Source organism: Lissotriton vulgaris, chromosome 3_1, assembly GCF_964263255.1.
Source record: "Lissotriton vulgaris chromosome 3_1, aLisVul1.2, whole genome shotgun sequence".
NCBI classification, from domain to species: Eukaryota; Metazoa; Chordata; class Amphibia; order Caudata; family Salamandridae; genus Lissotriton; species Lissotriton vulgaris.
This window is the reverse complement of record NC_141689.1, coordinates 221,489,289-221,502,721: the sequence shown is the minus strand read 5'-3', so window position 1 is coordinate 221,502,721 and position 13,433 is coordinate 221,489,289.

Below are 13,433 nucleotides of genomic sequence, written 5' to 3'. Positions count from 1 at the left end.
TTACAATTACCATAAGTTGAACCCCACCCCCAATCTACTTACTGCCTGGTAACAGTTCATAGAACACTCAACTGAGCACACAGGTCACAAGTTCAGCACACACCGTTGCTAATCCAAACAGCAGGTATGCTTGACTATTCAAAATATCACCTTATCCTATGTAATGTTCCTTTCAAACAGTTTTTCATAACCAATAAGAAACATGCTTTTAAAAAACAGAAAAATGCAACCTACTTTTCAGACTAGAATGTTGTTAAATAGCCAATCATTTCTTTTCTTTTTTCAAAACTACATCTTGTCCACCATTTTAGAACAATCTCACTTCTCAAACTGCCATTTCACATACAGACACCTTCTGAGTGCATCCGGACCTCCCTCCAAGAGTGTGGATTGTGGGACACAGCTATATTTTCTGGAGCCAAAGGTATGCAGATAATAGAGGCATTGACAAAGACCTAGCTTTGCCATATGTAGACATTAAATGGATTGGACAGAGAGGGTTCAAGTGGCACCAATTGATGCCATTGGCTAAATCCTTTTTGCATCTCCAACACCCTGACCTCATAATTGTGCACTGTGGTGGCAATGACCTAGGCACTTTGACTGGGGTTGGTCTGGAAATGCTTATGAAGGACACCTTTGGAGAATTTATGTCACTTTTCCCCCAAACTGCCTTTGTTTATTCTAACATATGCCAAAGGCAGAAATGGAACTGGTCCAATCAATTGTGTGCACAGATCGAGAAAGCTAGGAAACATGTAAATAAATCTTTTTCTGCTTTTCTCTGAGATTATAGGATGGGGTCCATGTACCACAACAATCTGCAATTCAATATGGATGGCATCTATAGGAGAGATGGTGTATATTTTACAGATGAGGGTAACAGAGTCTTCCTCATCAACTTTAGACTCTGCATAGGTACTTACTTGTAGGTACCAACATCTCTCAATAAACACAACAGCTCTTTTTAGAGCTACCCAAGTACTAAAAACATAAGGTTGATGTATATCTGAAAAATATTTTAAAAAATTTTGCTTGGAGTCGCGCACCCAACGCGTCAGAGTCGTGCACGCAATGGGTAGAAGTTGTGCACCAAATGAGTTGGAGTCGCGCACCCTACACGTTAAGAGTCGTGCATCCAACGCGTGCACACCAGGGTGCGCACTGAGAGCTGCACCGGGTGCACCAATCCTAATTGTACCATAAAAACAAAATAGCACGTATCACTAATTTCTATTATCCCCGGGGACCCCATCCCCCGGGGCCTATATGGAACGTTGGGGACCATGGGGGAGCCCAAATTCCCCCACAGTCCCAGCCAGCTCCTCGCGTCCTTCGGGAGCCAGCATTGCTTTTCCACATGGGGAGCTGGTAACATGCAGCTCCCTGTGTAGAAAAGAAATATGGTTTGGATTTTGAAAGAGAGAGCAGGTTTCCCTGCTCTCTCTTTCAAAATCCAAACCAAGTTTGCTATGGGAGGGCGGGAGCCACGAGACTCCTGCCCTCTCATAGCAAAGAGCAGTGTCCCGGGGGTGGGCACCCTGGGACAATGCAGGAGCTGGCCCTGGGGGGTTGCGGTCCCCAGGGCCCACAACGGCTCCAGGAGGGGGGCCACGTGGCCCCCCTCCCGCAATACAGAAAGCCCCAGGAGGTAGTGGTGCCTGGGGCTTGGAGGGCCTTTAAGCCCACCCCACTTTTTAGAAAGCCTCGAGGGTAGCGGTCCCCGGGGCTGGGGGGCTGTTGAGCTCCCCCACCCATTTTTTTTTTCGCTGGGGGGACCTTTGAGCCCCCACGATTGGGCCCCGGGGGGTAATTACTAAGCCAGTGCTTTGTTTTATTTTTTTTATTTTACAGCAGGATCAGCGCAACCTGCGCTCATTTTGCCGGTTTTAAAAAAAAACATTTTTTTGGGCCCTAGGGGTCCTTATGGGTATTTCTAATATGCCCCTTTATACGTTTTGCACACTTGTTCCACTGACTTCTACAGCCTCACTTTTACTGAGGCACAAAATGGCTGCCAACACTTCCTCGTTTCTAATGTTGACAACCACTTGACAGCCAATTAGCATTTTGCGCGTGATCAGGATGGTGCGCTTAGGTTACGCTCAGGTGCGCGGGTCCTGCACACCCATAGATATATATGTGATTTTACTTTTGATTTTCTCAGCAACAAAGATTTACACCACTTAAACAAAAGGCATGAGTCTGATCCAAGAGCTACCAAATTCGGTGTAAATCCGTTCAGCAGTTCGGGCTGCAGCCGCGATCAACGATTCCTATAGAAAATTGCATGGGGAAAACTTGTTTAGGACCCCCTTTTTTTGAAGCCCCCACTTGACAAAACACCTCGAGACTTTCAGGATAAGAGCGGACCGGAGCGCTCCACCAGTTTTGAGTATTCCGCAAAGATTCGTCAACTGGCGCCAAAATTATTCCAAATAGAATGTTGCGGATTTCCTATGGATAATAGATCCTAACTATAACTATCATATACATACATATATATATATATATTACCTACTGGCGGTCGCCAGTAGGTAGTTATAGTTATAGTTATAGTTAGGATTATTTTGTATAGGGAATTCGCAACATTCTATTGGGAATAACTTTGGCGCCGGTTGAGGAATCTGCCTGAAATTTTCCTCAAATTTGCCTCGCGAAGCTCCGCTCGTCAAGCATGGGCCGAGATAAAAGGGGGGTCCCAAAACGTGTTTTCCCCATGTTAATTTCCATAGGGCGGTCGAACTCACTTTTAGCCCGAACGGCTGAATGGATTTCCACCAAACTTGGCAAAATTGTAGTGACTGGTAGCCCAATGTGCCTTTGCTATGTCTCAAGATATGTGCTCCAGTGGATTTTGAGTAATTTAGGTAAAAAAAAAAATATATATCTATAAGCGTGCCCCAGTATGCTGAGTGATGTCACTGACCATGTCATGAGTGATGTAATATGTGACGTCATCAGCAGTGCATTGCAGGCGCGCAAGTTATAGTGAGTCCAACTAACTATAACTTGGGAATTTCAATGGTTTTATGCCAGTAAAATTTCCAGCTAACTATAACTGGTGTGAAACCTATGGTTTTTTCAGTGAATTTAATAGGTTTTTAAAATGCTAATTCCTAATTATAACTGGTGTGAAACCTATGGTTTTTTCAGTGAATATATATATGTATCAACACCCTGGTAGTCTAGTGGCTTTTCACCATAATCAAGCAGGGTAAGCAAAGGTCTTGAAGAAAGCCATTTGACCTTTTGAGGCAGTCTTTATGGCTAAAACATTACGATCTAAATAGACACATGGCATCATTAAAATCCCAAGCGCGTTATTCGTTTTTAATCTAGCCCCTAGATATATACCAATAACGATTACTTTGTATGTTTAGTAAGCTATTAGTGGCTCTATGTCCGTGTAAGGAAACTCCTGCCTATGTACAAATGTACTGAATGCACTTACTATGCTTGATACTTTATATTCTCATTTATGTGTGCATGGTAAACCCGTTTGCCTCCTTCTCAAAACGTTTCGGGAGGTGAGGACTGTTTACTCTAATGAGTTCAGCTGCATTTTTGGTGGTGGTCCTTCTCCTTGTGTGGTCTGGCTTTCCTTGTGTTCAGCTGTAAAACTGAACACCCTTCATACTAAGCACCCTTCTTTACATGTCATGCGTAGCCAATGTAATTAAGTGTTCGGCTTAAAAACACATTAGCTAAAAATCTGTGCTTGGCATAGTGTGCCGCCCGACTTGTATTTTGCTGTTTGTCAATGAATCCAGATAAAACATCATACCTACAACAAGTCAGGACTATTGGCATGGTCAATGGTTGTTATTTGCATAAGATAATTAAGTAGCAACTGTGGCTTGTATATAAGATTGAAAAAGCTTCGACTTAAAGCCCTGGTGCATCACAACAATGTTGCTGCTCCTGAGTTTCAAAAAAGAGAAGAGAAATCTAGAGAGATAATGACGTTTTAAAGGATTTCACGTCCCCTTCAAAGAACTCCTGGCATGACCTCATGCTGTAACTTCTCCACTAGTGAGAAGTGGGCAGTGCGAGCATGTGCACATGATGTGCCAGGGCATAAAACAGAGCCCGATAGAGGCCCGTTTTGAGGTCCCCTTTAAATAACTGCAGGTGCTCAGCACCGGTGAGACCCAGCCCACTTAAATAATACACATCACTTCTATTGAAAAATTGACAGACCTTGATATTCTCTGTGACGCCCTTCCTTCTGCCCTACATGTTTTTCACCCTTTTACTGCCTTGGATGCCCTACGAGCCAGCCGGGGTTCTTCACTGCTTCCTCTGCCAAGCTCTTATTTTAATGCCATGCTGGTGTCTATGATGGCTATTAGGAGGATTCTGTGGCTTTGTTTAGAGGCTGGGGATGACATTGGTTTCTGGCGCTGCAACACAGGATGCATGCAGCCTTATGGAGCGCTGCCTGACGACTGCAGGTGCGGTATGGTTGAATTTACATGTCTGCTCTGTAGGGCGGGGAAGGCAATCATTATCGCAGCTTTTAAAAACCGATACCATCGGGATCAAAATTAAAAGTGTGGTAATTATCACTTTCTACAACTGATGCCCTTTAAAATGAGATGTAGGATGCAGATGTTGGTGCTTTGCGCATCATAAGCCACATGCACCACCATTTACCAGGCATCCCCCCCTTTGTGCAAACATGAGTTGGAAAGAACGAGCCTGTCATAAGTAATGAAGGCCTTTGATTCTTGGCCTCTTCATGCTGTTTTCCTGTCTGGAAAGGACACAATTGTGTTTGTATCTGTGATTGACATTAGTTGTGGTAAATTTCTACGGCCAACATGTATCTCACCTGAAAAAGTCTGCATGCAATTTTTGTGGGAGCAGCAATTTTCTCATAAGAAAATGTGTCACAACTGTATGATCCCATCCTGCAGCGCATGGTAAAGACTTGTGATTGGACACTTCTTACACCATGGACTGGGTGCTCTACGTTTTGATAACGTATCCTACAACCCGTTATGAGGGACTATGGAGGCACTGTAGTGTCCCCCTACCTCCCTACAGTCATCTTCAGTATAAAGGTGGACATGGTCTATATTTCCCCAGCTCATTTCTCTCGTGCAATGCTTCTTTTCTGTGCCCTCCCTTTCTTCTATAAACCTGTGATCCTCTGCAATTCTTAGTTAATGTGCAGGGAAGTTTGCTCTTTGTGGCACTAAGGTGTCACAATATTATCCCACATACAATAATAATAATAATACTGACGTTTATAAAGCGCAACAGCTACCTCCATAACAGATGCAAGGTAGTTTTGGAAGCTGGGGGGACAGGCCTATTTATTGGTAAAAAGCCATATCTTCAGTGCTTTCCTGAAGCAAGACTCTATTTGCGTGACGGAGGAACCCAGGCAAGGCATTCCACATTTTAGCTATTCTAGCGGAGAATGCCCTACCACCCAGCCAAGCTTTCGCAAAGCGGGGGACACAGAGCAAGTTCTGAGTGTTTGATCGCAAAGACCGATCTTGCTTATAACAACAAAGTCTTCGTTTAGGATAACAGGGGCATTTTCCATTCAGTGCGTGGTAGGCCAGGGTCAAGGCCTGAAGTCTATTCTTTTAGCTACTGGTAGCCAATGTAGATCCCATAAGTGCGGCGAGATATGATATCGAATGGGAATACGTCTAATCAGTCTCACCGCTGCGTTCTGCACCAGCTGCAGCCGTCGAATCGCATACTTGGGCAGACCGAAATATAAGCTGTTCGCGTAGTCCACCCTAGATGTTACAGTGGCATAGACTACAGATTTGCGGCAATCTTCTGAAAGCAAGTGTAAACATTTTCGAAGGTTCTTTAATTTACTAAAGCAACCAGCGGAAACCTGTTGAATTTTGGCCGAGAAGGAGAGGTTGGCTTCCCATCTCACCCCAAAGTTTTTAACACTAGAGTTGGGAGAGGGCGGAAGGCCCATTTCCGAAGGCCACCACAAATCTGACGCAGGCACTGAGCCCTTTCCAAAAAACAGCACCTCTGTTTTAAGATTTAATTTATTTAAGTTCAGCCAGAGGGCGATGTCGCGAAAACACCCTTTAAAATTCTTAAAAATCTCAGTCCTCTGCTCCTGATAAGAGAAAACCAACTGGGTGTTGTCAGCATAAGAAATTGCCTTGACACCCCAGTTGGCAATCAGAAGAAGAGGGGAGCTTAGTACACATTGAAGAGTAAAGGGCTAAGTGCAGAGTCCTGAGGGACGCCACACCAGAGAGGTTTAGGTTTCGATGTAAATGGTCGTAGGGCGACTTTTTGAGAATGGCCACTGAGGTAAGATTGTAACCAAGTCAGCACCTTCCCCTCAAAAGGGTAAACATCATTTACAACGCGGTATTTACACCGCACGACCGTTACCACGCTGCCATTACAACGCAAGTTGTTACTACGACTTGCGCTGGAGGGCGCTGTTGGTTAAGGAATATTGTAATTTTATATTCCAACACTTTCCCCACTGTTACGTGGACTGGTGTTGGAATATAAAATTATAATATTCCTCAATCGGCGCCCTCCAACGCAAGTCATTGTAATGACTTGCGTTGTAATAACCGCGTTGTAAAGTACCGCGATCTAAAAGATTGCGTTGTACTGACGTACATCCCCCAAAAGCCTATATCTTTTATTCTCTGAAAGAATCGAGCATGATCGACAGTGTCGATTGCTGCAGACAGATCCAGGAGCACCATCAGTGCTGATGCCCCTGAATGTGACGCCCATCTCACTGAATCTGCCACCTCAAGGAGGGCAGTCTCCGTACTAAAGCTCGACCGGAAGACAGATTGTGTTTCCTACAGAACGGCATTGCACTCAATGAAGTTGGTCAGTTGACACTGGACCAGCTTCTCCAGCATTTTACCCGGAGCGGGCACTATTGGCCTAAAATTGTTACTGTACTGATCTGATTGTGTCTGGGTACAGGCTTGTGCCCCACACTGGTGATTTGTTGAAGGTATTCCTCCTGTATAAAAAACTTTCAATTGAGGAAAAATTGAAGACCTCTGTCCGGCTGGACATGTCGCTCCAAATATAGAACTGATTCCGTCTATATGCATTGTTTCGTATATAACTTGTATGCATGGGACCGTTGTTTTACAAAGAATGCTCCCCGAGGTCCTATGCTGACTCACTTGTGGCCCCTTGTTGTTCTTAACATTCTCTATTAGTGAAACACATTTTGAAACCAGGCGGAATGGCCAGGTAGACAGCTGCCACTGTGTCCGCATTAATCTAGGTTTATGTCAAAAACATGGCGTCCCAAGTGGACTCAATTAAAGCCAGCCAGATGTCATCAGCGTGTTTAGGGCGGGATCTAAAATTGACTAAACACGGCCGAAATGTGTCAGTATGCATCGGCACCGGGCCCTGTGGGCTAGTTGTCCCTGCATAGGTCTTTGTAGATAGCCTTACCCCACAGTTTAGCCCTTTCCCACAGGATTGGCAACTGTCAGGTAGTCGAGACATAGCAGGATCTAACTGGTGAAACTCAAGGCACATTACTTTTCTACAAGACAGCAGCTCATCCGGAGATCAACAAATGCCCTTCTCCTCTCCAGCCCCCCCTCACCCCCCCGCTCACCCCCCTCCTTTGGCAGCATGGCTGGCGCTGGCTGTGTTTAGATCGCGGACGGGCGCAGACGGGCTTGCCTTTGGTGTGCCTTTGACGCCTTTGGGTTTCACACATCAGGTACCATGCATACATGGATTTGGTGGTTTGAGGACACATGACTTAAAAATATAATGGAACTAAAAGAAACAAACACCCGATAGCTAGGTTCAAAATCTGATTGAAATACCATAGTGCATTTTGAATAAGGCATGATGTTGCTTGATTGAGTATAGTGGTTGGGTTGTGTGAAATTAGTATATTTTGCTTTTGCATAATTACGTAACATTCCGCAAAATTGAGTATAATTAAACAAAATATAAAATCCAGTATTTAGCACTATATTTCAGTGTGAAATACGTCAACTAGCCCGTTTTAGATGTGAGGATGCATTTCCTTATTTAAAAAAGCACCAAAAACACAAGTGCTGCAAACGTTCCTTGATGATCCTTTGTATTGTTTCTGCATGCGCACATTATGGGGCATATTACCAACAACTAGCGATAATTATCGCTATGTTGGCTTAGCGGCAATATTTTTACCGCTGAGCTGCAGCGATTTTTACCGCAGATAAATCAGCCGCAATGCATGAATATCGCTGAAAAGTCAGCGATATTCATGCATTACCGAGCTAATGCTCTTAGCTATGTTATCCACCTCCCATTGGATAACATGGCTAAGAACTGCTCAGGGCAGGTGTTAGCTTTTGGAGATATTCGCGCTTAGCGCGAATATCTCCAAAAGTTGGTAATAGGAGATAGCGATGTTAGCGACTGTTTCCATTCGCTAACATCTTGGCACGCCCACTTTGCATCTCATTAGTGATAAATATCACTGACATGCAAAGTGGGGCCCAAGATGGTCGCTATCTCCTACTAGCTGTTGCTAACTGGTGTTAGCGACAGCTAGGTAATAGAGAGATAATTTTATCTCCGCTTTCTTGGCTTTTAAAGCCAAAAAAGCGGAGATAAACCCCCTTGATAATATGCCCCTATATTTTTTCTGAGAATGCTGAATATTTATTTAACGTGGTAGAATGGTGTCATTTGGGGAATTTCTCATGAGAAGCTTTATGCAAACATTTTCGAAATTATTCGATTTATGACTGCTTAATTTAAACTTCACCCAGACCTCGTACATGGGGGAACGGAGAGGAAGGAAAGGTCATGCAATAAATTAAGCAGAAACAACTTACAATGGCGGCCATTAGTTCAACTGTACCCCTTAAAAAAGCTAGGTTCACAACTTTCATTTTTCCATGAAATTGTTTCCAATATTTTGACCATTATGCTGCAAGTGCTAAGCAGAGTATTTGCTCTGTTTTTGGGACAATTAAGCTGGTCAAAGCACTTTTATGATAAGATAACAGCAATCCTGAATTGGCAATGAAATCACCACCATTGCAATATTTCCACAGATATTGCTTCTCGTTAGCATGGGTTAATGACCGTGGCCAATTGAAATCATAATGACCAAAGGAGGAAAGGACCTAGCATCTTAACTCTCGGAATGTAAATGAGTTCCCATAGATATATTAACATTCCGCATGGCCTACCAACCTGCACAGATAATTCCTAATTTCTCTGGTGTACATGTACAATTTCTCTGAAGTTTGATTTTAAGGCTTGACTGTTTTATATGTATCCATGCACGTTTTTTGGGGGGAAATGTAATTTCTTAGACGATGGTAGGACTCAGTTCTGTAAGCCACGTTGCCATATGGATACACTTAATTAGTGTACACAGATGTAAAACTCCCCAGGGTGAATAAGCTTGGCTTGATTGATTCAATTATTTCCAAAGAGGTAGAAATTGGGGACATAGCAATTTTTATTTACTGAACCCAATTTAGTTTGCGTTTACTAACGATACTGCCATAAATTCCATTTTGCAATAGACTTATGTTTCGGGTTGTAAAAGAACAATTTCAATTAATTTTCGAAAATCATGTGCCATTCTTATACTGCTATTGCTATTAATGAAAAAAGTAGTTTTCAACATTATGGGTTTATCACAAAAGCCCCAAGAGTCTGGATCCAGGCAAAAACAAATATGGGCCCTCTGATAGTGGCTCAGAAACGAGTGCAAATTGAAACACATTTCTACTAGAAATAAAACGCTCAATTTGACTGACGAAAAATGGTTGTGAAAGAGTACAACGTGGTAATATTTGTTCACATTTACATACCACATTGCCCACAGGTCCCTCCTGTCCTCGTCCCATTCATTACAAAGTGGAGATGACATCTCCTGACAGATAAAAAGACCAGAGGAATGCTGGGGACCCTACCCCGCCCCTTCCACTGGGAGTACATAAGCAGTATTTACCCAGCATTGCGCCTCTTCTTTTTTTTTCCGTCTGTCCACAGAATTGGGATTTGATGCTGGTGCTGCTGGGCTGGAGTGGCGTTTTCTTTTTCCACTCCCTAACTGGCTGCCAGGCTGTGGGGGCAGGGAGTCTGCCGGTTTGCGTCCTGGCCTGCCGGGCTTGCTGGGAGGCTGGGATGTTTCTTGCTGGCTCTTGCATGCCGGCCGGTCCTTTGCGGCTGGTGCTCCGGCCTCCCGGTTACTTCTGGGTTGCTGTGCGTGCCTTACTGTGGCCTTGCCGGGTGGAAGCTGTGCCGCGATTGCTGGTTCTCCTGCCTTCCTGCTTCTCCTACCCTGGCGTGGATGCTGGTTGCGCGCCTTGGGCTGGCTGGCAGCAGTGGGGGGGGGGTCTTGTTCCTGTTTCCCGCTCCCCGATGTGTCTTTATTTTCCTTTTTGGGGCTCCTTGCAGCTATTGTGCTGCTCGCCTGTGGCTGCTACATCCTGGCCTGGCGTGGTTCCTGGGCACCCGGGGGCCTTGTTCCTGTCGCCGGGCCCCCGCCTCAGGGCGTGTGCCACATTGCGGTCTCTTCCACTCTCAGACTGACGGACTGTACTGTGGTAGCTACCTGGGGCTATGTGTGCTTTATAATGCGGGGTGGTGCAGTGTCTCTTTGTGTGCAGTGGCAATTCTCTTTGGTGGTCTGAGGGTTGTGGGTTGGTATCTTGGTATTGTTGATTCAGTAGATGTTTTTCATTACTTGTGTGATGCTGAAGTCTTCTGTTGTTTCTGGAACTCCCTGTACCTCTCTTTCTTGCTCTGTGCCCTCCCGCAGGTGGAGCTGCTTCCTCCTGCACTGGAATGACTCCCAGTGGTGCACCTTGGGCTGGCTGGAGGGGCCTTATTCGTGTCTCGCTGTACAGCCCGGGTGCTTGCAGCATTGCATGGTGGTGTCTGCTTTCTCCCGTGTGCTGTCCGCTGGCTGCAGCTCTGTGCTGGTGCTCCACCTCCACGTTTAGGTCCCTGGTGCAGGTTGTGGTGCTTTTGTGGGCTCCATTTCACCGAGCTTTTGTTTCTGCTTGCTAGTTGGCGCCCTTCTTCCACTGGGTGTCTCCTCGTGGTTACCTGGGTGATTATGGCCGATATGTTGTCTTCCCTACCAGCCGTGGGACCTCATGGTGCGCCTTGGCCGGCCTGGCAGGGGGGAGGATGGGGCCTTGTTGCTTTTTTCCTAGTCTTGTTCTGTGTCTGGGGGCCCACCTCCTCTTTGTGCATGCTGCATCATGGTTTGGTCTTTTTTAATCTGTTTTGGAGTCCTTCAGAGTCAGAAGAGTGCTCGGGCAGTTGGCTTCTTCTGTCTTTCCTTTGCAGCTGTCGATTCGGGTTCCTGGTTCGTCCTCCTGTGTGTTCAGGCTCTGGTCACTTCCCTTACTGCTTCTGTGCCGCATTTCCTCTTGTTTGCGCCCTTGGCCCTGGTTTTGGTCTTTCCTCCTTGGGGGCAACTGCCCTCCGCTTGTTCTGGCCCGGTGGCTCCCCGTGTAGGTGCCTGCTTGGGTTTGCTGGGTTGTAGGTTTGTGCCTCTGCAACCTCTTGGTGTCCTACTCTTGGGGGTTGTTCTAGCCTACGGCCTTGCCACCCTGAGAACGCCTGATCTTGTATGCTCTCAGAGCTTAAGCAGTGTCAGGCCTGGTTAGTACCTGATTGGGAGACCCCCTGGGTTTACCGGGTGCTGTACACTACGTGGAATGGTTAGGTCTGGTCCTTCCCTGCTTTCGTATCCCCTTGGGGTTGCAGCGGGCTGTGATGTTTGTTCCTCCTACTGTGGTGCCTTTGGGTATGTTTTTTGTTTCTGTTCGTTGGGCCCTCCCTCCCTCAGGCTGGGTTCCCTGCTGGGCCCTGGTCTGCTCTGGCCTCTGCTTGGTGGGGTCGGGCCTGGTTGTTTCCTGGTCAGGGGTTTTCTGGCCCTGCGGCCGTGCTACTCTCTTTGATGTTTTGGGGCTTCTGGCGTAGTCTCCGTCTGCGGGTGGCTGTTCCCTCAGCTGTAGTGTCCTGGTTTTGTGGGGTGAGGTTGTCCTGCCCATTGTGGCCTTTGTCCTCCTTCTGGCTGCGTGCCCCTCTCTTTTTGGGCAGCTCTCGTTGGTGTTGCATGTCTCTCTGTGCCCCCCTTTTTTTCTATCGGGAGTGCCATTGCAGGGGGATGTATGACGTTACAACGCGTTATTTTACAACGCAGACAATTACATCTCAATTTTTACAACGCCGGATCCATTACGATGCATGTCTTTACAACGCATGTCATTACATAGCAGATACTATTACAACGCATGCCATTACAACGTAAGTATAGGTAAGTATATCTTTTAAAAAAAATGTATTAAGTTAATTTTAATAATTTAATTTATGTAATTTAATTTTATTAATTTTAAAATAGTAATTAATTTAATTTAATTTAATTTAATTTATGTAATTTAATTAATATTAAAATTGTAATTAATTTAATTTAATTTAATTAATGTAATTTAATTAATTTATAAATTGAAAATAATATAATTTAATTTAATTTAATTTAATATAATTAATTTAATTTTAATAATTTTAAAATAGTAATTAATTTAATTTAATTTAATTTAATTAATGTAATTTAATTAATTTATAAATTGTAACTAATATAATTTATTTATTTTAATTTAATTAATTTAAAAAATGTAATTAATTTAATTTAATTAAATATAATTAAAGTAATTTAATTAATTATTATTTTTTTTTTTTTACTTTTTTTTTTTATTGAAGTCTTGGATGCACCACAACACAGAAATATACTAACATATGCCGCATGAGTTCGGAACCAGACGTATTCGATAGAGAATATAAATAAAAATACATTCCGTAACATTCCCAATATTCGTTAAACAAAATACGATTCCCAGATTTTCTCAAATTTCCGAACCACCCCAATTCTTTGAGCATAACTTTGTTCACATTTTCTAACTCTCTCCATTTTATGGCGCCATTCTTGTACCGTAGGGCAATAATGTGAACGCCAGTTCTGAAGTAATAATGATCTAGCCACGGCCATAGCTATATACAATAGTTTGACTAGTTGCCCAGTTAACATCAGCTCTAAATCAAAGCCAAACAAAATCAATTTAACATTCTGTGAAATCATAATTTTCTGTTGATTTTGAAGAAATGCAAAGATATCCTCCTAAAAGGATGCTATTTTGGGACAGAAAGCAATAACATGAGACCAATTGGCGGGATTATAATTCAAACACCGGAAGCAGTTAGATGAGCTATTGGGATACATTTTAGATACAATCGCCGGGGTATAATACAAGAGCCACTTACTAAAAAACAGCATTCTGCGCCAATTAGCGCCTCTTAGTTCAGAGAAGTTCAGTCTATTAATTTTCTGCCACGCAGTAGAAGTTAATGCTAAATTTTCCTGCCCTTGCCATTTATGAACTGCTTTAAGATAAAGATCCGGGGCC